General features: G+C 42.7%; 1 protein-coding gene across 5 annotated transcripts in view; it reads right to left on the reverse strand.

Moving 5' to 3' along the window:
• LOC122564564 (cadherin-18-like) overlaps positions 1-27,721 on the reverse strand; it is a 760,480-nt gene that overhangs the window by 380,942 nt on the left and 351,817 nt on the right. Inside the window, exon 1 of one of the 5 annotated variants that reach the window (XM_087978471.1) lies at positions 24,100-24,224. The exons of 3 other annotated variants lie outside the window; for them this stretch is intronic. The gene's annotated coding sequence lies outside the window, so the exon portion shown is untranslated. Of the gene's footprint in view, positions 1-24,099; positions 24,225-27,721 lie in introns of those variants that run through there. One more of the 5 variants, XM_043719647.2, reaches the window with a different exon arrangement.

The following is a 27,721-nucleotide window of genomic DNA, read 5'->3' on the forward strand; positions in this document are numbered from 1 at the left end:
AAATCTTGTTGCCTGCTTCAGCTGGGGAGACACAAATTCAATGTCTCCAGTATTGAATCTGCGATGCCATTGGATGCATTTCACAGCTGCCTGACTAATGAGACACAGGTCACTCCAAACACAAACCTGAAAGGATGAAAACACATTGACAAAGTGTTGTCCTTGGCTGGAACAGCCAGCATCCTTTCTCAGCTGGAAATGGCCCGTCAGCATTTAACCAGTTGACAGGTTTCCCCAAAAAACCTGGTTAGTGAAGAGAGGAGACTGGCAGCCTTTTGAAACAAAGACCTTCAGGGTTTTTCATTTGCTGAAGAGATGAAAGTATAAAGTGAAGAGATAGTTTTGCAAAACCTGATTCTGGAATTCCAATGTGATTTTGTCCAAATCCTCAGTATAAACCTCATTAAGTGCTGGGATTCCCGAAGGGAAGTTAATGTCTTCTGAAGTGAAGTAATCCCATTGAGTCAGCACACTGACAGTGGCCTTATTTTCCTAACACCAGCACCACCATTCAATAAGATCCTTGCTGATCAGATTGTGCCTTCAATTCCACTTTCCTGTTGACCACCTTTGTTTATGACTTTCTTGGTAGGCAAGGCTGAAAGTGTTCTCAACACCAATGAGATTATCAACATAACCTGCAGCAGCAACATAAAAAATATCTTCTTTAGTAACTTCATTGGTGATACGTTGCAATAGCTTCTCTTGCTGTTTATGTATTGACAGTAATTATCGAGGGGGCAGAATTTGGGGTAGACTCCAGGAGGGAGATCAGCCTCCCATGTCATGATAAAATGCTGACAAATTGCTCCTTTTTTTGGTGAGGGGAGAAGAGGGTGTGGTGCTGGTGACAATTCAGTTGTAGTTTTCTTCGATTTTAGCTAATTACCTTCAAGAATCAGTTATTTCCATCTCAGCAACAGCCCTTATAATGTAGAGACAGCACAAGACAGTGAGAGTGCACGTTAGGAGTTGGCTCAACCAATTTTGAAACAAAGTTCAGGTCCATATGGAGAAAATGGAGCAGAATAAATTTGAATTGAGCAAACTCATCTTTGCTTTTGTTCTTAATGCGTACATTTTGTTTACATGTTCAGTTTTGAGGAGTTGTTGACTGATGGGATGGAAGAAATGTGGTTGACTATTAACTGCCCAATGGCATGAACAATAAATGCTGGCCGAGCTAGTGACATCCTTATTCCATGAATGAATAAAGAAAAACTCGAACTTATTTCCTGTAAAATCAAAGGATCAGGTCATCCTTCAACTGGATTTATTTCACCTGAAAATCTTGACAATTCCTCAAAACTATTCTTTCATGATTTATTTCCACAATAAAAAGAAATTTGGAACAATGAATAGAAGAAAATGATAGGCAATGAAGTTCCTCAGAGTTCTTCATAATGGCTTTCATTTTCTTAAGACATCTTTATTTCAAAACTAAGCAAGCTGTTCCAGAGGCTGATCATGAGTGAGAAGGTGATGCATATCTTTGGAAATCAGCTGTAATTGTCTGTCTGAATGTGGGGTTGACATTGTGAATGCATAAATTACAGCAGTCACAAAGTTAAAAAAAAAATGAAAATAACGTAAACCCCTTCCTGAGGTCTGACCTGCAGGAGTGCAATGAATATGTATCTTGCCTCAGGCAGGATGATACCTGCATTTACTCTACACAGCCTCACACGATTTCAGATTGTGTTGCCGACCACAATATGTTTGTTCTTAAAATATGGGCACTGCACCCATTCAATGAATCAAGTCAGGTGCAGAGCACCATCTACAGTAGAGCATGATAAAACCAAAGACCTGCCCTGGCTTAGCTTTCCAACTTTGATGCAATCTACAAAAACTACAGCCATGTATATGCACATCCTCTGACTCCAAATCCTTCAGTGTCATGTTGGGGAATCTCGGAAATGTCATGACAGAAATGATATATCTGTCCCAGCTATCCAGCTGATCAAGGTTCACTAATTCATCAATGTATCCCATTTGGAATCAAAGTATTCTGGCTCTGGGTAAGAGCGGATGAACTGTGTCACCTCCTTTATTCCCCCAGCTCATTGGTTAGTTACAATGAGGTTCCCTTCCCTTCTGGTTACCTTGCTGCCAGAAAGAGTGAATTTGTTTTAAAAAGGAACCTATTTAATGAGGCTTTCTAACGTTTAAATAAAAAAGAGTGTGAATTTATTATTTATTAAGTGAGCGAACACAAATAACACACAGCACATGAAAATTAGGATTGAAAATGTTTTCCAAGAAAATAAAACAACTTAAAATGATTGGGTTGGGATATTTGGTCGGCATGGACAGGTTGGACCGAAGGGTCTGTTTCCATGCAGCATATCTCTATGACTCTAAATGCCAGTGATGCAGAGACTAACCCATAAACAGTAGAAGGTAGCAGCCATTACATTGGATGGTGCTGGCAGCATTGATCTTGGAGTTTGAGCATGCGACTGAGAATTTTGACTTTGCAGGTTTATTGAAACTTTCTGTCCTGGTTCCTTTCGATGGTGACCAATCTCCAGCTCATAGTAAGCTTGTCCATGTCCCTTTCTCACCTGCAGTGCAGAGGTGTTCATTGGTTGTTCAAAAGCTGCAAAACTTCACAGCACACAAAGTCAAGCCATTAACTCTCAGACCAGCAACTGCAGTCAGTTCTTAAACTTTTTTCCTTTTTTGAACAAGATACCCAAAATTGTCTCCAGGAGATGGTTTCCTTTGAGGGAGATAAAGTGGGGTGGGTAATTAGCCTCGAGGCATCTCTTCCTTTTCATTTGAGGTTTCCCTGACTCTGTACAACAGTCATTATGTGGAGGAGGTGGTGTTGGACTGGGGTGGACAAAGTTAAAAATCACACAACACCAGGATATAGTCCAATAGGTTGATTTGGAAGTACAAGCTTTCGGAGCACTGCTCCTTCATCAGATAAGACAGCACTCCAAAAACTTGTACTTCTAAATAAACCTAATGGTCTATAACTAAAACTGAATGTATGTCTATAATCATCTTTTAGCTGCACAGTCTTCTTAAAAAAAGACTCCTTTTCGAAATAAATTCATCACACCAATTTCAGACCTTCACAAATTAAACCTCACCTATTCAGCAAGGAGGTCCTGACTGGGATGTGGTGGTGATGCCGACACGCTCAGTGTGAAGTAAACAGGACAGGCTAACCAACAGATTAAGTACATTTAAGAGAAGACACTTCTGAAGCTGGTGGTTCAACAATTCCATTTGACTTAACAAGGCAGGATTAGTTGCTCTTTTCATGCCAACGTCACGTATTGAAAGCAGCACTTACTGTGGCACGGTGGCTCAGTGGTTAGCGCTGCCGCTCACACTGCCAGGGACCTGGGTTTGATTCCACCCTCTGTGCAAACTTCACACAGACAGTTGCCATTCTCCTTGTTTCTGCGTGGTTGTCCTCTGGGTGCTCCAGTTTCCTCCCACAATCCAAAGATGTGCAGGTTAGGTGAATTGGCCAAGCTAAATTGCCGATAGTTTTCAGGAATGGAGATTAGGGGAAAATGAAGGGGTTTGGGTGGGTTACTCTTCAGAGGGTCAGTGTGGACTTGTTGGGCCGAATGGCCTGTTTCTACACTGTCGGGATTCTAGTGCAATTGAAATCATCATGCTTCAATCTTCAAGTTACTTGACAAAATGCCAGAATTTGAGATGCTTCACATTAGCACATAATGATCTATTTTGCTTTTCCAGTATCAGTTGTAAAGTGGTTAAAGTTTCCAATGGTTTTGTTTTGGGGAGGGTGAGGGAGTGGAGGTCGGGTGGCTGGAGAGATGAGGTCAGGAGGGTCCACAGAATGATTGGTAGCATAATGGACTGTTCTTCTCTACAGAATACTGAGGGGGATACTAGGGAAGCAGGCTGAAGCAAAGCTGTAATCTCCATTGAACTGTACTACAGCTGCCCTCCAGGTGATTGATGCTCACACTGCAGACTCAAAATAGAAGCTGTCCCACTCCTCTGCACAAACATCCTCCATTTTAATCAGCACAACGTGTAAAAAAGCCTGCACCTAATCCAGACTTTACACATTCAAGGTTATCGGTACATATGAAGGTCTTGGGATTTTAGAAAATCAAATGGCTATGTAGGCTGGAGAACGATGCTAGTTTTGGCATTCAGACATTAATTAGCTGGAACTGAACCATAAAGATGGATAGCAATGTTTCAGACTTAACAGCTTTAAAAAAGTGAAGAGCAAACTTATTCACAATGAACAGGATATGCAATATATTCAGGCACTCCAAAATAACAAAGTGAGACTGCAAGATGCTGAATAGAAATGATAAATCAGTACTACAGGTAACTGTACATCAAATCAGCAAAGATTATTTAAGTTTCCAGTGAAGGTCTTCAATTATGTTACCATTCAGTAAGGCGACACATGACAGAAATCCTTTCAAAGAGTAATTAGTGTTATGTTGAGAGGACAATTCACATGGAGATCAAACACGTTAAACAAATAACCTTCATCCATCCTCCCTTAAAATTAATAAAAAAACTAAAATATCTGAACTGAAATACTTTTGGCATCCTGAGACCGTGCTGAAGTGGAATTAGAGTAATCTGAAACAACCGCTGCATACAGAATAAAGACCAGGATTCAAACTCATGTGGCAGTGTTAATGTCCCTGCCTGTGAGCCAGGAGGTCTGGGTTCAAGTCTCACCTGCTCCAGAGCTGTGTGACAGTATGTATGAACAGGCTGATTTAAAAACAAATAAAAACCAGGACAATATCAAGGTAAATGTCCAACATCAAGACCACCAATTTCCCAACTCTGGGCGTGTGGCACCTTTCTCCCACTGATTTCCAATTTCCCCTCTTTCACATAGCTGCTCCAAAGGGATTTCCCAACTGGATGTTGTGGCGGTACAGGACATTGGTTAGACCGCTGTTGGAATATTGCGTGCAATTCTGGTCTCCTTCCTCTCAGAAGGATGTTGTGAAACTTGAAAAGATTCAGAAAAGATTTACAAGGATGTTGCCAGGGTTGGAGGATTTGAGTTATAGGGAAAGGTTGAATAAGCTGGGGCTGTTTTCCCTGGAGGGTCAGAGGCTGAGGGTGACCTTATAGAGGTTTATAAAATCATGAGGGGCACGGATAGGATAAATATACAAAGTCTTTTGCCTGGGGTGGGGGAGTCCAGAACTAGAGGGCATAGGTTTAGGGTGAGAGGAGAAAGATATAGAGGAGACCTAAGGGACAACATTTTCACGAACTGGGTGGTATTTGTACGGAATGAGCTGCCAGAAGAAGTGTGGAGGCTGGTACAATTGCAACATTTAAAAATGTATTTGGATGGGTATATGAATAGGAAGGGTTTGGAGGGATATGGGCCAGGTGCTGGCAAGTGGGACTAGATTGGGATGGGATATCTGGTCGGCATGGATGGGTTGGACCAAAGGGTCTGTTTCTGTGCTGTACATCTCTCGGACTCTAAATATACAGAGAAAGGGCAGGAGGGGAAGTTGGAATGAGGTAATGACTGTCATTTGAAAACCTGGTGCAGGAACAGTGGGCCAAATGACCTTTTTCTACTGCATAACACTCCTGTGAATAGGGGAGGTCAGACTCACTCAAAGTGTTAAAAATCTCAAAACACCAGGTTATAGTCCAGAAGATTTATTTAAAAGTACAAGCTTTTGGGGCTTATACTATCAAACAAACCTGTTTGATTATAACCTGTTATTGCAAAATGTTTAAACTTTGTCCACCCCAGTCCAACACTGACACCTCCACAGCAATGAAAGTGATCCTTGGATAAATATTAGACAATGTGATTAACATATGTAATTATTTTTCAGATACGCTATTGGAGAAAGAACCAAGCAGTGACAGCATTAAGTACATTGAATGGGTGAAACAAGATAGCCAACTGTCCTTGTGATGGCCCCTTAATTGCACCATTTTTTTTTCTTGTTTTATTCCGTTATTCATTGAATCCCTATATGCAGAGAGGCCATCCAGCCCATCGAGTCTGCTTCAATCCTCCAAACTGCATGCCACCCAGACATGAGCATTCCAGACCCTGATCGGCATTGCTCTCCCAGTATCTAATTATGTCAAATGTTAGAGACAGAGTTACATTGTACCCTTATTTAGTTACAGTTTCCAATTATCTTGCATTTACCACACAAATAATTTTAAATAATGCAAAATTTACTTTTTTAAAAAAAATCTCCAAATATTATTAAGAGTTGAATAAATTGTAAGTCTGTATTACAATAACCATTTAAAGCACAGACCATCGAAACTTAGATATCAGGACTGAGCCTAGTTAATTTTATTTGGGAAATATGATAAAACCCATAGCATCAATGCTTGTTTTTTTTAAAGCAAACCTAAATTGAAAGTGAAACTGAGAATGGAAACAAACCCTTCTAGTTTGAGGAAATGGAGGATGAAACAGAGATTGAAAGTCAAAACTTCTGGAGAGACAGTGGTGGAAATTCTCCAAAGTGACAAAGCCAACAGAGTTCTAACAATGAGTCCATTAGTACAGTACAGGCAGGTTGAAAAAGACAGAGGTTAGATTCAAAGGTTGAAATTATGCAAATATAGAAACCAAGGCAGCAATTGTATAAGCAGAAGTAACATCAGATGTGGACATCTTTATTTGCATAAATCAGAAATGAAGTTCTGAAAATGTGCACTATTTGTCATTTCTATGGAACTCCACTTACTGGTGAGCTGTTGTCAGACAGAGATTATGGTCAGTGCTAAAAATTATGAAATTCTGTGTGAGGACAGAGGAATATCAGAATTGTTATGGTGTGGAAGGCAGCTGTTTGGCCCATCGTACTAACACTACTTCTTCCAAAGAGCATCATTGCCAAATGCCAATATCATGCTCCCTCCCACATATCCTATACACCATTTCTATTCAAACAGCTATCCAATGCCCTGCTGAATGCCTCAATTGAGCCTTCCTCCACCATATTTCCAGACAGTGCATTCCTCACTCTAACTACTCATTATGTGAAAAAGTCCTTTGTCCCTCCCATATCCACCTTACTTTGTTTGCACATCACTCTAAACTATATCCACTCTTTTTTGCTCTCTCTTTCCCCTTAGAATTTAAGGACTTTTTGACTGAGCTTGACAACATAAATACTGCACGAACTGCTGAGCTAGTAAAATCCTTCTTCATTGAATCTGTTTAATATATGCTTCCTATTTTATAATTAATTGCAATTTACCTGTTAATGAATTTTTTTTGTAAATATTTTTTATTAGCATTTAAGCAGCATTTTTAAAATATTATACTGGCATTTGTTATATTTTCCATAACTTTATATTTTTTGTCTTTAGAAAAATATAAAGCTATGGAAAATATAAATACCAGTATAATTTTTTTTTAAAATTGCAAATTACAATACAACTACTACTAACCTACCCTAAAAAAAACAAAACAAAACCAAACACTGAAAAACACTAAATAAAAGACTAAAAACAAACACACAAGAACACAAAATAAACAAAACAACCAAGCTTGGTTCAAAGCTCCCAAACAAAAAAAACAGATGTGTTAGACAGATACTCTTATTCACTCAGGAGTCTCCCTTCTAGGACCCAGGACTCAGCAAACCTAACCATCCTGGTTAAACGAACACCCTAGTTAAGATAACAGACAGGTCTGTGACCAAATAACTGAAAAAGGGCTGCTATGTCTTATAAAAATATAGTCTGTTGTGTGGTGCACTATATTTGTGAAAAAATCCAAGGGAATGTGCTCCATAATTAATTTCCGCCATCCCAGCAAGCCCAGAGGGTTCTCAGACACCCAATTCATCAGAATATTCTTCCGTGCATAGTAAATAAGAATATTGAATAGTTTAATCTCATGCCCGTCTAAAGCTGATAAATTCGGTGGACCTAAGAGGAGAGATATCGGGTCTACTTTGACTTCAGTCCACAATACCCTCCCTATCTCTCCCGCCACAGCGCTCCAATAACCACGGAGCCCGTGGCATGTCCAGAAGCAATGGGTAAGAGTACCTACACTTATTTTACATTTGGGGCACATTGGAGATGCCCCTTTTTTAAACTTCACCAGACGGTGCGGTGCCAGATGAACTTAATTACTTAGTGCATGTCCAATTACAGATAGAGATCTTTTTCACATGTTCTTCCACATGTCCTCCCATGTTTCAGAAGAGATCTCCACTCTTAGCTCTTGCTCCCAAATCTCACATAACAGATTAATGTCCTGCCAGGCCCTGCCACCAGCTGGTGATAGAGGGCACTAACCGAGAGGGTGCTTGTGGAACATAGCAACAACCTCTCTGTATTGGGCTTATAGAGAAGCAGAGTCTTCTTCTGGATGAAATCCCTAACCTGAAAAAAACCGGAGAAGATCTCTGCTGGGAAACCTGTATTTGCAACTCAGTTGCTCGAAAGACATCATAACCTCCCCCTCAAACAAGTCTCCCAAACTAGAAACTCCTCTCGCTGCCCATAGTTTGAACCCTGAGTCCATTATCCGTGGCCAGAACTCCAGCGTACCAACTACGTGGGTGAGTGGCAAAGTCTTTGATTAGGAACCCTCACTCTGTGCATCGCCCTCCATGCCTTGACCGTACTAATGACAATGGGGTTCCGGCAGTGGTCCATAACTGTCCTCATCTTATCCATGAACAACAGGTTAATAAGAGGGCACTTTGCCTGGGAGGCCTCAATATCCAGCCATATTGTGTTTGGATCGTCACCTACCCAATCAAAGACAAAAGACAGCAGGAAGCTCAACTGATACCTCCCCGATGTCTGGGAAATCAACTCCTCCCCCTCCTTGAGACAACTGCAATTTAGTAAATTTGATGAGGAGCCATCTATAACGCCAAATGAAAGAACTAAACCAACCCATAAGTTTCCGCAACATTGAACTGTGAAATATTATAGGGAGCATTCACATGGGATAAAGCAAACGAGGGAGGACATTCATCTTAAGGGCTATTCGGCCCAACCACGAAATTGGAGGAGGTGGCCATCTCTGGAGATCCCGCCTAATATTGTCGAGCAGGTGAACAAAGTTAGTCCGAGATAACCGATTAAACATGGGGGTAATAAAAATGCCTAGGTATTGGAAACCCACCTGTGACCACTTAAAGGGGAACCTATGGCCACCTTCAACCTCTGGCACTTCCTTAAGTTCCCACAAAGACACAACCTCTGATTTTGCAAAGTCGATCTTATATCCTGAAATAGCCCCAAATGAATTGGTATCAAATGGTGTACGGAGGTCATCGGGTTCGGTACAAACAGCAGGACATCATCTGCATACAGTGGAATCTTGTGTACCTTCGATCTCTCCTCCGGATCAGTTATGTGGATGTTCTGACGAATGGCCTCTGCCAGTAGCTCTAATCTCTAACGTAAACAACAACAGTGAGAGGGGCCAGCCTTGACGACTACCCCTACCAATCCTAAAGTTAGATCAGATTCCCTAAAGTGTGCAAAACAGGCCCTTCGGCCCAACATGTCCACACCGACCATCTGAAGAGTAACCCACTAAGACCTATTTCCTTCTGACTAATGCACCTAACACTATGGGCAATCTAGCATGGCCAGTTCACCTGACCTGCACATCGTTTGACTGTGGGGGGTAAACCGAAGCAAACCCATGCAGATACGGGGAGAATGTGGAAACTCCAAACAGAGTTGCCCGAGACTGGGATCAAACCTGGGTCCCTGGTGCTGTGAGGCTACAATGCTAACCACTGAGCCACCGTGCCACCTCAAGCTTCGAGATTTCACCCAGTTGGTGATGACTGCTGCCAGAAGGTGACGATATAAAACCACCACCACCTAGCAAAGACACCACCCAACCCAACAGCTCTAAGATATATAAAAAAAATGACCATTCCACCCGGTCAAATGCTTTCTCTGCATCTAAGGAAATCACAAACCTCTGACTCAATTGTTGCTGACATACTTGGACCATATTCAGCAACCTTCTAATATTATTAGAGGACTTACAGGCCCTTATAAAACCATTCTGGTACTCTTTGACAATATAGGGCAACGCCTTCTCCAATTTCAGCACCAAAATATTAGACAAAATCTTAAAATCTGAATTTAATAAAGAGATGGGCCTGTATGAGGCACGATCCTCAGGAACCTTCCACTTAAGATGAAGGAGATATTAATTTCTGTCAAAGATGGTGGTAGGCATTCATGCACATACGAGTGCTTGCATGTTTCCAGCATTGGCCCTGACAGAATCCCAATAAACCCCTTATAAAACTCACCCAGGAGACCATCAGGGCCAGGTACTTTGCTACTTTGAAGTTGCCTAGCTGCCTCCTGTATTACCTGAACTTTCGGGTGGGCATTGAGGAGAGAGGTCTGTACCACGGTTACCCCTGGGAGGTCCAGGCTCTTAAAAAAAAGGTTTCCATCTTGACCCATCCAACCTCGCAACCTTCAGACCAATACAATTCAGAGTAAAAACTCTGAGAAGCCTCATTAATCCTTTTGGCATCATTTGTAAGGCCCCCTGCAGTGTCTTTAACTGCAGTAATGGGTTGGGGAGCTCACTTTTTCCTAGTCAGGTATGCAAAATACTTCCCTGGCCTATCCCAATACTCGAACAGCCTTTGTTTAGCAAAAGCAAGTTCTTTTGTTGCGGTTTGTAAGTACTGAATTCAAGGCAGCCTGGAGAGTTATGATCTGCTGTAGTTTAGTCACCGAAGGCCATGCAAAATGTGCTGCCTCGGCGGCTTTCAGCTGCGTCTCAAATAGACGCTGCTGTTCCTCCTTCTGTCGTTTCCGACTAGCCCAATAGGAAATAGCCAATCCCCTTGAAAAAGGCTTCAGCAGTCTCCCAGAGCATAGACGGACTACTAACCATGAGTTGATAGTCAAAAACTCCTAAAACTCCCTCAAAAAGTATTGCACAAATTTGGAATCCTTGAGGAGAAAAGGATCCAGCTGCCAATGCCGTGAACCTAACCACTCACTCTTGGCCTTAACTCCAAATATACCGCTGTGTGATCAGAAATAATTATGTTCCCAATTTTACAACCCATAATCGAATCCAGAAGAGTCGAGGGAGCCAGAAAAAAATAATCCTCGTGTGACATTTATGCGGGTTTGAAAAAAAGTGAAGTCCCTGCTGGTAGGGTGAAGACATCTCCAACTGTCCACCAGCCCCAATGCCTCACATAGGTCAGCCACCTACTTGGCGTGCAAAGAGAGAATCCACTGTTGGATCCAAAAGACAATTTAAATTCTGTTCCCCCACACCCCGATCCTTACAATAATGTGCTGTGTTCCAAGGGCACTCAGCTTAGAGAAGACACTCATCAAACATTTGAGGGGATGCGCCGAAGACAGTAAACATTTAAAATGCCATATTCTTCTCCATGTATCAGGACCTTAAGTATCACAAACCACCCTTGCTCATTTTTCACCTTCTCTAATAATGTGAATAGAAGATTTTTCTGGATAAGTACAGCCACTCCCCTACTTTTAGTAGTAAAGAATAAAAAGAATACCCACTCATAACCTTCCCCTCCCCCCCGCCCCCATTGTGCTGTAACTTTAAGAGTTCCCCATTGTCAAGATGGTTTCCTGCAAGAGGCCGATATCAACACTTTCCCTCTTAAGGCTGGAAAGCACTTTTTACCTTTTAACAGGTGAATGACTTCCCTTGATGTTTCAGGTGCACCATTTAACTTAGCCATACCTCCTTTCAGAGACCCTTGAATCCCCAGGAGAACCCTGCGTGTATTGTGCCGAGCATAAGTAAACTGGAGACTCAAAGTCGCAAAATTGTGTATACAAAAACAACACTAACATAACTACATACAACTATTGCTACCAAAAAACTACAAAGAAATCCAACTGTAAAACCTTGAATGGGAGACTCTCCCCCGTCTATAGGAGGCACTCATCCTACCCATCCCGTCCTGCACAGCTCCTTCAGGCCTGGACTGTGCCCCATGCCCCAGCCTTAGGCAAAAATAAGTTAGTAAACAAGCAGATAATCCTTAAATCAACAAGAGAAGACAAAGTCAGGATAACACTCCACCCATACCTGTCTCCATGTTAACCCCAAATATGACTAAAAGAGAAAGAGAACAAAAATAAAGAGGAAAACAACAAAAGGAGGCCCATACAATTTCCCATGATAAAATCCAGTTATAAAAAATATAATAGGAACAACAAATTCCAAGACTCTTTTCAAACAAAAAGAAAGTGATTAGGGAGAGAAAATAAAGGGAAAAGGAAAAAGACAGGGAAAGAAGGAAGAGAGAACAAACATTAACCGTATTCTTCAGGTGAGTCAGACTATTTTAAAATGTCCACAAAGTTCTTGGCTTTATCCACCGAGTCAAACGTATAAACCGAATCCTCGCAGCTGAAACAAAGCACCACTTGGTTCCTCAGCCTCTTAACTTCATTGAAGGACTTCCTCTTTCGAATTACAGCTGCTGAGAAATCTTGAAAGAACATGATTTTTGACCCCTTGTGTAGCAATGCCTGCGGATCTTTCCCCAGTGAACTGGAGGCTTCTATCACTCTTTGCCTGTCCCTGGATGTGTGGAAGTGCACAAGGACTAGTGGGGGGGGTGTGTGGGGAGTGCGTGGGCTGGCAGCTGTACCAGCCTGGACCTGCGCACCGCCACCCGATAGGCCCTTTCAATCTGCAGCCAGCTGGACTCGATCTGAAGGCCCAGGAACCATGGCAACCAGTGTTCAAAGAAGCTGACTGGTTGCCCACCTTCTTCACCCTCCTGGAGCCTGACAATCTATAGATTCATCCTCCAACCTCAAAATTCAAGGTTATTGACCTGATCTCGCAAGGCCTGTACATGCTGCTCCATGGCCTGGATCGATCCGGGTGAGGACTTGATTGCCACGTCCGAGGCCATGGTTCGAACCTCCACCTCCTCCAGCCACTCCCCGAGGCCCTGGAGCTCTCGTACATGCTGCTGCAGCATGGACCAGATGGGTTGGATCTGGGCACGGATCTCCTCGATCACAGCCTCAACCTTGGCAGCAAGTTTCACCATCGCCGCCGCCAATTCCCAAGAGTCTGTCAGGTCCCCGGGGGGTCAGGAGAGGCTGCTGCTGCAGTCTCTGGTGTGGTAGGTGCTGTAGGGGAGTGTCCTCTCTGCTGCTTTGCTCAATCCTTTTCCCTTTGACATCCTTCAGAATCCCAAATATTAACAAATATGTGTTCCCAATGCTTCAAATGAATAACTTTCTCATAGGAGTTGGCCAGGGATGGCAAATAAACACCAATATGCCTTGGCTGTTAGTCAGAGCCATCCAGGGCAGTTCTACTGAATCATTGCCATCTTGCTGAGTCTCATTAATGAATATTTAATGTAGGTCTGTGTGGGTCTTAGCATGCAAGATAACATTTAGTAATTACTTTGTTGGACTTTTATATGGTACAAGCTCTTATTTTTAAACTATTGCAAAGTTTGGGATTTCAATCTAATCAGTAGAGTCAGAGCTATACAGCATGGAAACAAGATCCTTCAGTCCAACTCATCCGTGCTGACCAGATATCCTAAATTAATCTAGTCCCATTTAGCAACACTTGGCCCACATCCCTCTATACCCTTCCTATTCATATACCCATCCAGGTGCCTTTCAAATCTTTTAATTGTACCAGCCTTCACCACTTCCTCTGGCAGCTCATTCTATACACGTTACCACCCTCTGCGTGAGAAAGTTGCCCTTTTCCCCCTTCACCTTAAACCTATGCCCTCTAGTCCTGGACTCCCCGACCCCAGGGAAAAGACTTTGTCTATTTGCCCTATTCATGCCCCTCATAATTTTATAAACCTTTATAAGGTCACCCCTCAGCCTCCGACACTCCAAGGAAAACAGCCCCAGCCTATTCAGCCTCTCCCTGTAGCTCAAACCCTCCAACCCTGGCTACATCCTTATAAATCTTTTCTGAATGCTTTCAGGTTTCACAACATTCTTCTGATACTAAATAACTAGGAGTTTAGATTTATCCTTTAAGAAAAGCGGTTGGTCTTGACAGAGAGCATAAGCACAAACCAGGAGCAAGTCAAATGCAATAACTCAAATCGATTGAATAGTAATTGATGCGGTTAGGATATGGTGCTCATAAAGCAGCTGCATGTAGTTATCCTGCCCTGACAGAACCTTCCATTAGAAAACCCAGAGGAATACTCTTTTCCACAGACACGTGTTTAACTGCAGCAAGGTCATTGCGATGAGTGCCAGGTGGAATCGTGGTGAGTGAACACATATTTGTTTTCCTTTGATCATATTCTGGTAGCTTGCCCTGGCTCTTGTTACAATATGCCAGAACTCAAAATCTAAATTCTGTAAGGGGATCATTCCCCCAATGATCCAAACAAAATCACTGCATGAACTGGCAAGGGCAGTTTTAGTCATGGACACTGGAGACTTGCCAATGGCTGTCATAATTGTTTCATAAAGAAAGCCCTGAAGAGATATACAGACAGGCAGCAAGGTCATAGATAATGAAGATCAATTCACAGATAGCATGCAGTACAAGCCACACCAACCCGAGGTGCATAGCACTGTCTGAGGTACAGATCATTGACATTCCTGAAACTGATAGGGAAAGGATTTAGACTTAATGGGATATCAAACAGCTAAATAAACTCCGTCTGATTAACAGCAATCACTATCACATAAACAGCTTCTGAGACTGAAGTGTAATGAAGTATTTTTCAAACAAATATTTATTATAAGGTCAAAATTATTACTGCAAAAAACTGACCATGCTGTAAACTGCAAGTCAAACAGAATACAAAGGAACCTCAGGTATCAGATTATCCAGCAAGATTGCAGGGTCCCGATGCTTGGTTAAACTATGTTGTTATCTGGCATTCGGTTAACCAGAATTCGATTAACCGAACAAAATACTCGCCACCTGTGTCCTTTGGATAATCGAGGTTCCTCTGTATTCTGGAAGAAGTCAGGCTCTCTAGAGAGAGAGGTTGTGTGAGAGAGAAAGAAAGGAGTTAATGATGTGGATTTTCCATGGGAATCAGGGAGTTCAGAGTCTAATTGTGATGTCTACTGGCACAACTTTGGAGAAGGCTCTTCCTAATTGTCGGCCTGGCAACAGATGTGGGTCCTAAGGCTGAAGGCCCAATTAGAGAGCCCACTGCAATGTCAAAACAAACCGTCTGAGCTCCAGCTTCCTGGTTATCTAGTTTTTGCCTTTAGGTATTGAAAAATATCTGTTTCTCCAAACAAAAACATCCTGTGCAATAAATATGTTGACATGAGCAATAATAAGACAAGGGAGCTTATAATTCCATGTTCCTGCACCAAGATACTACTCAATTTTACAATCCAATTACAGAAGAGATTGCTTCTCCAGCTTGCTAGAGGCCATAAGTTGCCAAAGGAATGCCTGTGGCATAGAGACCACAACACAAATTAGTTCAGTTCCTGATTGCTGTCACAAACATATTCACAAAATTCCAGCCTCTACAATTGGTCTTACAACAACAAAGCAAAAACAAAAGGCACAAACACAATCTCTGTTACTGGAATAGGCATATACCTTTAGAATTTGAAGAAGAGGATTGATGAGGACAGAGCGGTTGACATGATCTATATGGATTTCAGGAAGGCATTCAAGATGACTTCTCCTGGGAGACTGGTTAGTAAGGTTAGATCACATGGAATACAGGGAAAACTAGCCATTTGGATACAGAGCTGGCTCAAAGATAGAAGTCAGAGGGTAGCGGTAGAGGGTTGCTTTTCAGATTGGAGGCCTATGACCAATGGTATGCCACAAGGATCGGTGCTGAGTCCACTGCTTTTCATCATTTACATAAATAATTTGGATGTGAGCATAGCAGGTATGGTTAGTAAGTTTACAGATGTCACCAAAATTGGAGGTACAGTGGACAGCAGAGAAAGTTTCCTCAGAGGACAGTGGGATCTTAATCAGATGGACCAATGGGCTTAGGAGTAGCAGATGTATTTTGGAAAAGCAAATCAGGACAGGACTTATACACTTAATGGTAAGGTCCTCAGGAGTGCTACAGAACAAAGAGACCTTGGAGTGCAGGTTCAGAGCTCCTTGAAAGTGGAATTGCTGGTAGACAAGGAAGTGAAGTCATTGTTTGGTACGCTTGACTTCATTGGTCAGTGCATTGAGTACAGGAGTTGGGATGGGTTGTGGCTGTACAGGAAATTGTTTATGTCACATTTGGAAAACTGCATTCAATTCTGGTCTCCCTGGGGTCGGGGAGTCCAGAACTAGAGGGCATAGGTTTAGCGTGAGAGGGGAAAGATATAAAAGAGACCTAAGGGGCAACTTTTTCATGCAGAGGGTGGTACATGTATGGAATGAGCTGCCAGAGGATGTGGTGAAGGCTGGTACAATTGCAACATTTAAGAGGCATCTGGATGGATATATGAATAGGAAGGGTTTGGAGGGTTATGGGCCAGGTGCTGGCAGGTGGGACTAGATTGGGTTGGGATATCTGGTTGGCATGGACGTGTTGGACCAAAGGGTCTGTTTCCATGTTGTACATCTCTATGGCTCAATGACTCTATAGGAAAGATGCTGTGAAGCTTGAAAAGGGTTCAGGAAAGATTTCTAAGGATATTACTGGGGTTAGAGCTAGAGGGAGTGGTTAAATGGGCGGGAACTATTTTCTTTGTAACATTGGAGGCAGAGGGTTGACTGGAGATATTTATAAAATCATAAGGAGCATGTGCAGATTGATTGGACAAGGTCTTCTCCCCAGGATAGGAGAGTCCAAAACTGGAGGGATTAGATTTAAGGTGCGAGGGGAAAGATATAAAAAGGGACCTAAGTGTTAACTTTTTCACGCAGAGGGTGATGCATTAATGGAATGAGTTGCCAGAGGAAGTGGTGGAGGCTGGTACAATTACAACATTTAAAAAGGTATCTGGATGGGGATATCAATAGGAAGAGTTTGGAGGGATATGGGCCAAATGCTGGCAAATGGGACTAGATTTATTTAGGATATCTGGTTGGCATGGTGAGTTGGATCATAGTGTCTGCTTTCGTCCTGCATATCTAGAGTCAGGAGATGTATAGCACAGAAACAGATCCTTCAGTCCAACCTGTCTATGCAAACCAGATAGCCTTCCCAGCAGTGCTTAATACCCAAGTGGTGAAGACAATATAAATAATTTACATCTATGACTCTCAGACTAACTGTACAATACAAAGTATTTGGCTTGTGAAGACTGCACTGAAACCTTGGAAAAGTTATACAGTTAGCCTCATATCTTTCTGTTCCCAGAGGAATTGGGTTCCAATGAAACTTTTGCATTTTTATCTTCCAAGCATATAACCCAAACTCACAAGGTGATGTGAAGCCAAGGTAAAATTTATCACTTGGGTATTGAACACTGCCTGGGAAAGAAGGAAGGAATTCCAGAAGAGCACAGGATGTAGGAGCAGAAGCAGATCATTCAGCCCATCGTGTCTGCTCCACCATTAATGAGATCATGGCTGATCCTGAACATCGCTTAGAAATGTGTTGCTGAAAAAGCGCAGCAGGATTCCTGAAGAAGGTCTTATGCCCGAAACGTCGATTCTCCTACTCCTTGGATGCTGCCTGACCTGCTGTGCTTTTCCAGCAACACAGTTTTAAGCTCTGATCTCCAGCACCTGCAGTCCCCACTTTCTCCTCGTTGATTCTGAACATCCTCAAATCCACTTTCCTGCCTTCAAACCAGCTGACATCAAACCAGCTGACAAGGGAGGCGCAGTAGTAGTTTGGCGCACTGACCTTTACACCGCTGAGGCCAAACGCCAGCTCGCAGATACCTCCTCCTACCGTCCCCTTGACCATGACCCCACCCCCCACCACCAAACAATCATCTCCCAGACCATCCATAACCTCATCACCTCAGGGGACCTCCCATCCACCGCCTCCAACCTCATAGTCCCACAACCCCGCACCGCCTGTTTCTACCTCCTGCCCAAAATCCACAAACCTGACTGCCCCGGACGACCCATCGTCTCAGCCTGCTCCTGCCCAACCGAACTCATCTCGGCATACCTCGACACGGTCCTGTCCCCATTAGTCCAAGAACTCCCCACCTACGTTCGTGACACCACCCACGCCCTCCACCTCCTCCAGGATTTCCGCTTCCCCGGTCCCCAACGCCTCATCTTCACCATGGACATCCAGTCCCTGTACACCTCCATCCCCCATCACGAAGGACTCAAAGCACTCCGCTTCTTCCTTTCCCGCCGTACCACCCAGTACCCTTCCACCAACACCCTCCATCGACTGACCGAACTGGTCCTCACCCTGAACAACTTTTCTTTCCAATCCTCCCACTTTCTCCAAACAAAAGGAGTAGCCATGGGCACCCGCATGGGCCCCAGCTATGCTTGCCTCTTCGTAGGGTATGTGGAACAATCCATCTTCCGCAACTACACTGGCCCCACCCCCCATCTTTTCCTTCGCTACCTCGTGCTCCCACGAGGAGGTTGAACAGTTCATCCACTACACTAACACCTTCCACCCCCACCTCAAATTCACCTGGACAGTCTCGGACTCCTCCCTCCCCTTCCTAGACCTTTCTGTTTCTATCTCAGGCGACCGAATCAACACGGACATCTACTACAAACCAACCGACTCCCACAGCTACCTGGACTACACCTCCTCCCATCCTGCCCCCTGTAAAAACACCATCCCATTCTCCCAATTCCTTCGTCTCCGCCGCATCTGCTCCCAGGAGGACCAGTTCAAAATACGTACAACACAGATGGCCTCCTTCTTCAAGGACCGCAATTTCCCCCCCGACGTGGTCGACGGTGCCCTCCACCGCATCTCCTCCACTTCCCGCTCCTCCGCCCTTGAGCCCCGCCCCTCCAACCGCCACCACGACAGAACCCCACTGGTCCTCACCTACCACCCCACCAATCTCCATGTACAGCGCATCATCCGCCGTCACTTCCACCACCTCCAAACAGACCCCAGCACCAAGGATATATTTCCCTCCCCTCCCCTATCAGCTTTCCGTAGAGACCACTCCCTCCGCGACTCCCTTGTCAGATCCACACCCCCCCACCGACCCAACCTCCACTCCCGGCACCTTCCCCTGCAACCGCAGGAGGTGCAACACTTGCGCCCACACCTCCCCCCTCACTTCTCTCCAAGGCCCCAAAGGAAACTTCCATATCCGCCACAGATTCACCTGCACCTCCACCCACATCATCTACTGCATCCGCTGCAGCCGGTGTGGCCTCCTCTATATTGGCGAGACAGGCCGCCTACTTGCGGAGCGATTCAGAGAGCACCTCTGGGCCACCCGGACGAACCAACCCAACCACGCTGTAGCACAGCATTTCAACTCCCCCTCCCACTCCACCGAGGATATGCAGGTCATTGGACTCATCCACCGCCAAACCACAACAACGCGACGGTCGGAGGAGGAGCGTCTTATCTTCCGACTGGGAACCCTCCAATCACAGGGGATGAACTTGGACTTCACCAGTTTCTTCATCCCCCCTCCCCCCACCTTGTCTCAGCCGGATCCCTCCAGCCCGGCACCGCCTTCCTGACCTGCAGTCTTCTTCTTGACCTCTCCGCCTCCATCCTACTCCGACCTATCACCCTCACCTTGACCTCTTTCCACCTATCACATTTCCAACGCCCCTCCTCCAAGTCCCTCCTCCCTACCTTTTATCTTCTCCTGCTGAACACTCTCTGCTCATTCCTGAAGAAGGGCCTGTGCCCGAAACGTCGAATCTCCTGTTCCCTGGATGCTGCCTGACCTGCTGTGCTGTTCCAGCAATAAAGTTTCAACTTTCCCAACAACACTCGATTCACTGATGAAAAAAAACTCAGCCAAGTTGGGAAGGTCCAGACTTCATCAGAGCAGCTCAGTCCCATAACGTCAACAAGATGAAGTGAACATGGAAAAGGTCTGACATAGTTGAGCGCGCCAATCTGCCACAGAAACTGCTACTAAAAAAGGTCTTGATTTCCAACTTCAGGGGTGGGGGGAGAATTACGAACCCCTAGATTTAGCTTCAGGCAAAATAAAGCAGAATTGGATCAAAGTGACTGTTTCATGGTTGAATAACTTGATTAAAGTGATCTTGGAATTCAATCCATAGTGCCATCTCCTCTCTTCCTCATCCCATTACCCAAACCCAGCTTTGGATTTGATGAAAGGGCACATCTTTTTAAACACTCAATACTAAAAAATAAAAGATTAAAGATATGAACAAGTGTTTGCAAACGGAAAGCCCTTGTTACCATCAGAGTAAACTATAGCACTGCCTTTAACAGAAATCAGACAGTGAGGCAGCACCAGCGTTGGAGCGGAGCTGAAAGAAACGCAGGTGAGAGAGAAATACATAAAGATTAATTCGCCCATTGGATTGAAGGTATTTTGTATCCCTTGTATAATTGTTGCCAAAAATAATCAAGAGATTATTATTAATGAATAGTCACAAAAGGCGATTGCAGTAAATATTACAACAGTATCAATCTCACTTAGTTTTCACATGAATATGCATTGAGAAATCGTGAAACTACACAACTGTTCTCCTCAAATGATTTTAATCAACCTAAAATCAAATATTCAGTCAACAGCCTCCACATCTGAATGCAAAAAAACCTCATTGATGTTCAAATATAGAACTGTGTGAGTATTTATTTAAATAGATGATAGTTACATTAAAATTGTCCAGACATAGCTACAGAGAGTACATAAAATATAACAAATGTTATTAAGAGGATTAAAAAGTGGTTTGTCCCAATGAGCTCCGTCATCTTTTATGAAATCAGCCATAGCAGTCCTTCTCACGACATGTTTCAATCCTAACTCTTACCAGAAAAGCCCACTTGTTTAACTTTCCTCATACCTCACCGTTTTAGCCATCACCTGGAGAGCAGCAAGATGAAAGTCAGGCAGAGGATTTTGTGCCAATTACAGAAGCTAACTGATCTTCCAACAGTTTGTTAAAACATTAGGAGAATCAGTTCACTGGAGTTGCTGTGTAGCAATCTTATCATCATAGTTTCCACTCTATATTCTCTTCAGGTAACAGAGCAAAAAAAACTGCATTCTCATCACCTAAATTTCAAAATTTAGTAACATTTTCCTCCTTTTTTAAAATTGTTTTCTTACTTGTTCCTTTCTTCAGCATGATAAACTGTTTGTCTGATCAACAATTAGTCATTTTTATCAAATTCGAAAACAATAATGCCAACATGTAGCACTACACATCTTGAAATCATTATTTATACAGACTTTAAACTGCAGTGTGTGAATATATCAACAGCGACCTCTTCTATAACTACATAAACTCCAATGGAACGGGAGACACTGGTGGACTCTAATCTACCATATCTGCATTTTAATTTCTGGTCCAGAATTTGGACCTCCAGAAACATCAACTCTCCAGATGAAGTTCTCAGCTGAGGGGCTGCAGAGATACTTTTTGGAATCATGAGCTCCCTGTCCTCTGAAAGAGCCTGTCTCCTGTGCATGGAAGGTGGGTCAGTTTGGAGGCTCTGGGAGGACAGCTCTGTTTCCACTAGATTAATGCCACCAATCAAGGAGCAGGCAGCAAGCTCAGAGTGTCCTTCAACCTCATCAGCAGGTGGCAAATGGGCCTGGGACATTTATACACTGACAGTAATGAAGCACACCTCTGACAGACATATCCCGGTTATAGGAGGAGGGTCGGAATACTGTGATAAAACAGAGACGCATTGGAAAATAGTTTGGGGCACACTGTTATAAAGTGTACAGGTCAGGAACCTGCGATCACTGCAACAGTCTGCAATAACAGATTTTTTGCATCAACCAGTTCAGATGGAGCAGGTGGTGCTTGAACTTCTGGTCCAGAGACAGGGACATTGCCACTTTGCCACAAGTTCCCTTGGTCTTCAATTGTATGAGAATACACTGGAGTTAACAATGTTAGAGACCATCCATAAAAGGACTATATTGCTGTGAATTTTGTTTTATTCCAGACCCTAGTGCGTTATTGCTTCAATCCATGTTATTGAATGAATGGCTATGAAAACATGTATTTATGTCTTAACAAGTATTATGGCAGGTTCCATGTCTCACATACATATTGATATTCTGTTCACACAGCTGTGTTTAAGTGCATTAACGTTATTCTACAATCTAGAAATGCCTTAAACCCAACCTATTCTGACTTGAAGGTGGTGAATCAGTATCAGTGCCAGGAAGGTTGGGTAAGATTTCACTATGAGTTAGAAACTGAACGTTCACAGGAACTTGATTGTTTGCTCAAATCAAAACAAACAGTAGAAAGGGACCAGAAACTAGTGTATAGAGTATGTTTGTTTTGCATGGCAGTTTGTTGAATAAAATATTTAATGTTTAGGTAACAAGACACGGGTATTTATTACAGTAGATTCTAAAATTAGTTAGAACCACAAACTATCTCTAACTTCTGCAAAGCCAAAAGTACAGATCAAAAAAATCAAGTTTGATTCATAGAAAAAATCAATTTTTACAAAGGAAGGGCTGTGATTTCTAACGTCAATCCCCATTCTGATAGATAGTCACTCACATGGTGAGTGAAGACTGCAGTTTGCTGGATGGCTGGTTTGCAATAGAAAGTGATAGTAACAGTGTGGGTTCAATTGTTACCATGAAGAAATCTCCTTCACAACCTCAACTGCTGGCTGAGGCAAGGTGCCCCTCAGCTTAAACAATTACCAAACATCTCTCTGTAATGAGATCACAGCTCTATGCTTTGGTAGGACGATGATAATATTATCCTCAAGTGAAGAGCTTGGTTGTTCCCCAATTATATTTGCTATCACACTAATTAAACTAAAACCTCAGGTTTTTCCTTGATTTTATATATCGACCCTGCTTCCAGCTAAAAAAGAATTATCATTGCACTTCAAGTATTTTCAGTATCTCTTCAGTTCTGTTGCCAAGGCATCCTAGCTATTCCTCACAGTGGCACTGGAGCAACACAACTGCAGACAACAATTTTTAATCGATGGTGGTGTCAGAAAATAGACAACGGCTCCAAAAGCTGTTTGTAGCTGCATGATTAGAGCATTCAATATATTTTATCCTTTAGCAAGACAGAGCTGAGAGAATTACAATATATTATGCTGAGTGCACAATAGATATTGGTTTCAATTTAATTCTGATCATGTCATAATAATGACCCAAATTATTGTGTTACATAGCATCTATTTCTCATGTTCAAGCTTCACCTTTCAACATAACGAGTCAAACTGGATCAATCTGTCTGTTGTACAAAATACACATTCTATGATCTGTAAAAGAAAATGTTCATACAAACATTTTTAAACTCATTAGTTTCTGGTGATATATAGAGAGAGATATGTGGAACAGCAAGGAAATTTGCAGTATGGAATCGCAGAACTATAAAATGAATACAGCACTAAAATGAAGTCCATTTTAGCCTGTGCCAGTTCTTTTAGATTAGATTATCTACAGTCGAGAAACAGGCCATTCGGCCCAACAAGTCCACACCGATCCTTTGAAGAATAACTCAACCAGACCTGTTTCCCTCTGAATTATTCACCTAACATTATGGGCAATTTAGCACAACCAATTTGCCTAACCCTCACATCTTTGGATTGTGGGAGGAAACCAGAGCACTCAGGAAATCTGCACAGACACAGGGAGAACATGCAAACTCCACACAGACAGACCGGAGGCAGGAATCAAACCCAGGTCCCTGGCGCTGTAAGGCAGCAGTGCTAACCACTGAACCATTGTGCCACCCATATATAACTATAACTTGGCTAGCCACATTACCTTGCCTTTTCTCTGTAGGCCCATTAAGTGTTCAGCTTCAGATGATGATCCAATTCCCTTTTAGTGACAAGGTGGGAAATTACAGACTTGGCAACAAGCCCACATTTTAAATTTGCGCTGTAAACTTCGGCACAGCAACAGAGCCAAGCTTATGTATATATCATCTTTTCTTACCTTTTCAAAGTGCCCACTCAAATCCCATCAATCCTTCTAGACATTGCTTAACACAACGTGGGCTCTCCAAAAAATAAAAAAAAATTGCCTCTCCATTCCCTGACGTGCACTGAAACCTACCTCTTATGACGATCCTCTGAGCTTGAAGCAAGTCCCAGGATGCGGAATACCAACTTTGGGAAAGCAGGGGATTCTTCACTTTGTGAGAACGTTGCCAACTGTGGCAAGAGGGAAACAAAACTCAAAATGTACCTTGCTACAGGGCTGAAGGGCAAAGAAACCAACTGCAATTCTAATTCTGGTAAATTCTGTCTAATCCTTGTTGATCACCTTAGAGAAATAAATCCTATAAAAAGGATCAACTTTAATAAAATGATTTACACAATAAATTGTTGCTTGGGCTCAACCATACTCCTATTTGTATTCAAATGAATATTAAAAAAAATGGAATTCTAAAAAAAAATAATTTATGCAGTGTTTGGAGAAAAACAGCCACAAAAAAAGTACATAATTTGCAAAATTAATCTGGAGTTTGCAATTATAATGGAAGATAACTGATTCAAATATAATTTTGCATCTTTAATGATTCTCATGAAGGTATAATCATCCAGATCTGTGCCAATTTGACTAGTTTTGCTTGATTATAATTTCTCAAAGTATATTTATGTTCCCAGTTGTCTATGGGTTATTTAACTCACTAGCTCAATCCAATGATATTAACAAGTGTATATTACTCAGGAATTCAAATTCTCTGGTTGATTGGTTTATGCCCACAAGTGTCTTGTACAGATAAGGTAATTTCGGTAATATAACTGAGGGATGCGTTCAGGAATGACAAAACAGTATTCACTGGTTTACATTTAAGGACTTTGTCTAAAAGACAAGCTGAAGGTTTTATTGGTGCAAGGTAGTATCCCTACCTCTGAACCAGGAGGGCCAGGTTCCAAAGCCACTTTCACTAGACGCAATATAATAACATCCAGGCAGGTTGGCTAGGAAAAATACCTAAAAGACAACCTTTTCCCTGTTCATACAGATTATAGGAGTGTGTGTGGAAGGATTGTGCAGTGAGCATTTGGTATGACAAGTTTCCAAATGTGAACTCCAAGTTCAGAGTATCTAAGCTTTCACATCAAAGCTGTTCTTTCAGGGAAGGATGGAATTTTAGTGAATTGTTGGAGTCTGTGCAAGTAATGTAGACAAAAATAAACAAGTTGGAGGATTCAGAAAATGAGCCAAAGATCAATAAAGAAATTAATATTAAGCAATAGAAATGAAAACAACCAACGCAAACTAAAGGAGAAGCATATTCAGTCACATTCACGAACAGGAATATGAATCAAGTCAAGATCCGACTGATGGAAGGATGTTTCGTTCTGCTCGGTCTGCTGATAATGTTACCACATTTAAATTGCAATGGAACCAGAAAGCCGAACAGCAACAACAACAGATATGGACCACACATTGTCACAGATTTCAAATCTTTGCAAATTTACTTCATATGAAGACAGTGGTTTGAAGTGATTGTTGTTATATATGAAAAGAGACAAAAAACAAAGAAGAGTCAACATGATTTCACTGTCCGCATGACGCATTCCTTTATTGGTGAACAGTTTATGTTCAAATCATCAATGTTTGTCACTGAGCAAGAATTATCTTGCTCAGTTCAGGTCTCTGATATTTAATACTGGTTCGATCCACTGCAACACGCAATAAAAGGAATTTCACAACAGCAGGGAATGTCTACACCATTACAAAGTGCTTGAAAATCATAGATCCGACATCACAAAATGGCAAAAAATTGGGGGCGGGCTGTTGGGAAGCAGCTGGGTGGGAAAAGGGGTTGGGACACGGATTTCTGAAGGCAGTTGCTGAGATGGATCCGTAGTGTAATAAGGTGATCATTCCTTTGCTATTTCTCAGTTCCACCTAAATAACTTCCCTGGATGTATTTCCGGGACTATCCTTCCTGAGTACAGCCATAATTTTATCCCTAATCAAAAACATCACTCCCCCCCCCCTCTCTTGCCCCCCTTTCTTTCCTTGCTACCAAATCTATACCCTGGAACATTAAGCTGCCAGTCCTATCCATCCCTGAGCCACATCTCTGTAATTGCTATGATATCCCAGTCCCATGTTCCCAAGCATGCCGAGTTCATCTGCCTTACCTGTTAGACCTTTTGTATTGAAGTAAATGAAGTCAAATTTATCAGTCCTACCTCTTGTCTACTTTGTTCCTGCCTGCCCTGTCTTTGACTTAGTCCTTTTCCCAACTGTATCAGTCTCAGATTGATCTCTTTTATTACCATCTCCCTAGGTCCTTCCCATACCCCCTCCCTAGTTTAAATCCTCCCGAGCTGCTGTAGCAAATCTCCCACCAGTATATTAGTCCCCTTCCAATTCAGGTGCAATCTGTCCTTGTTATACAAGCAACTTCTACACCAGAAGAGATTCCAATGATCTAAAAATGTGAATCCTTCTCCTCTGCACCAGTTCTTCAGCCACACATTAATCTGCTCTATCATTCTATTTCTACCCTCACTAACTCATGGCATCAAGAATAATCCAGATACTACTGTGCTAAAGAATGTACTTTTAAAATTCCTGCCCAATGTCCAAAACTCTTCAGAATCTCATCCTTTTCTCTTTCTATGTCATTTGTTCCAATGTGTACAATTACCTCCTTTTAGTCCCTCTTCCCCTTTGAGAATATTGTACATCCTCTCCCAGAGGAAGTGGCTAAGGTCCAGAATGAGTATATTGATATTCACAAAAGGAGGAAAAGGACATGGTGGATGGTGAGTCTTGGGAGGGGTATGTTGATATTCTGAGGCACGTCAAAATAAAAGTAGGATGGGTTGGCTGTTTTGAAAAGCATTAAGGCAGACAAGCTCTCAGGACCTATAGGACCTATCCCAGAATGCTAAGGGAGGTAGATTAGAAGGTTACTGGAACCTTGTATGAAATCTTTGAATCTTCTTTAGTCACAGGCAAGGTCCCAGAGTGCTGGAGAATAGTCAAAAGTTTTCTTTTGTTTAAGAAAGACAATAGGGATAATCTGCGTAAATAAAGACTGGTGAGCCTTACATAGGAAAATTACTGGAGAAAATTCTTAGAGACAGGATTTACTTATATTTGGAAAAATAATGGACATATTAGCAACAGCCAGTATGACTTTATACGGGGAAGGGAGTGCCTTACAAACCTGATTGAGTCTTGAGAAAGTGACAAAGATGATTGATGAGGACAGGAGGTGGATGTTGTCTATACGGACTTTTGCAAGTCCTTTGACAAGGTCCCTCATGGCAGGCTAGTAGAAAACAAAGGCACATGGGATCCACAGTAAGCTGGTAAGATGGATACAGAACTGGCTCTGTCATAGTAGACAGAAAGCAGCAGTAGAAGGGTGATTTTCTGACCAGTGGTGTTCCTTGGGGATCTGATTCGGACAAGAATGTAGGTGGTCCAATTAGTATGTTTGTGAATGACTAGGATTGGCGGAGCTGTGGATAGTGAGGAGGGATTCCAGAGGATAAAGCAGGATATAAATAGGCTGGAGACTTGAGTTTAATTCGGACACATGAAAGGTGATGCATTTTGAAAGATCGAACACAGAAGGGAAGTATAACAGTAAATGGCAGAACCCTTTGTACCTTCTCCCCAGCCCCACCTCCCCCCCCCATTTATCTCTCCACCCTGAAGGCTTCCTGCCTCTCTTCCTGATGAAGGGCTTTTGCCCGAA

The sequence above is a fragment of the Chiloscyllium plagiosum genome, unplaced genomic scaffold, assembly GCF_037043375.1.
Source record: "Chiloscyllium plagiosum isolate Xiang-an unplaced genomic scaffold, Cpla_swu_hap1 HiC_scaffold_34, whole genome shotgun sequence".
NCBI classification, from domain to species: domain Eukaryota; kingdom Metazoa; phylum Chordata; class Chondrichthyes; order Orectolobiformes; family Hemiscylliidae; genus Chiloscyllium; species Chiloscyllium plagiosum.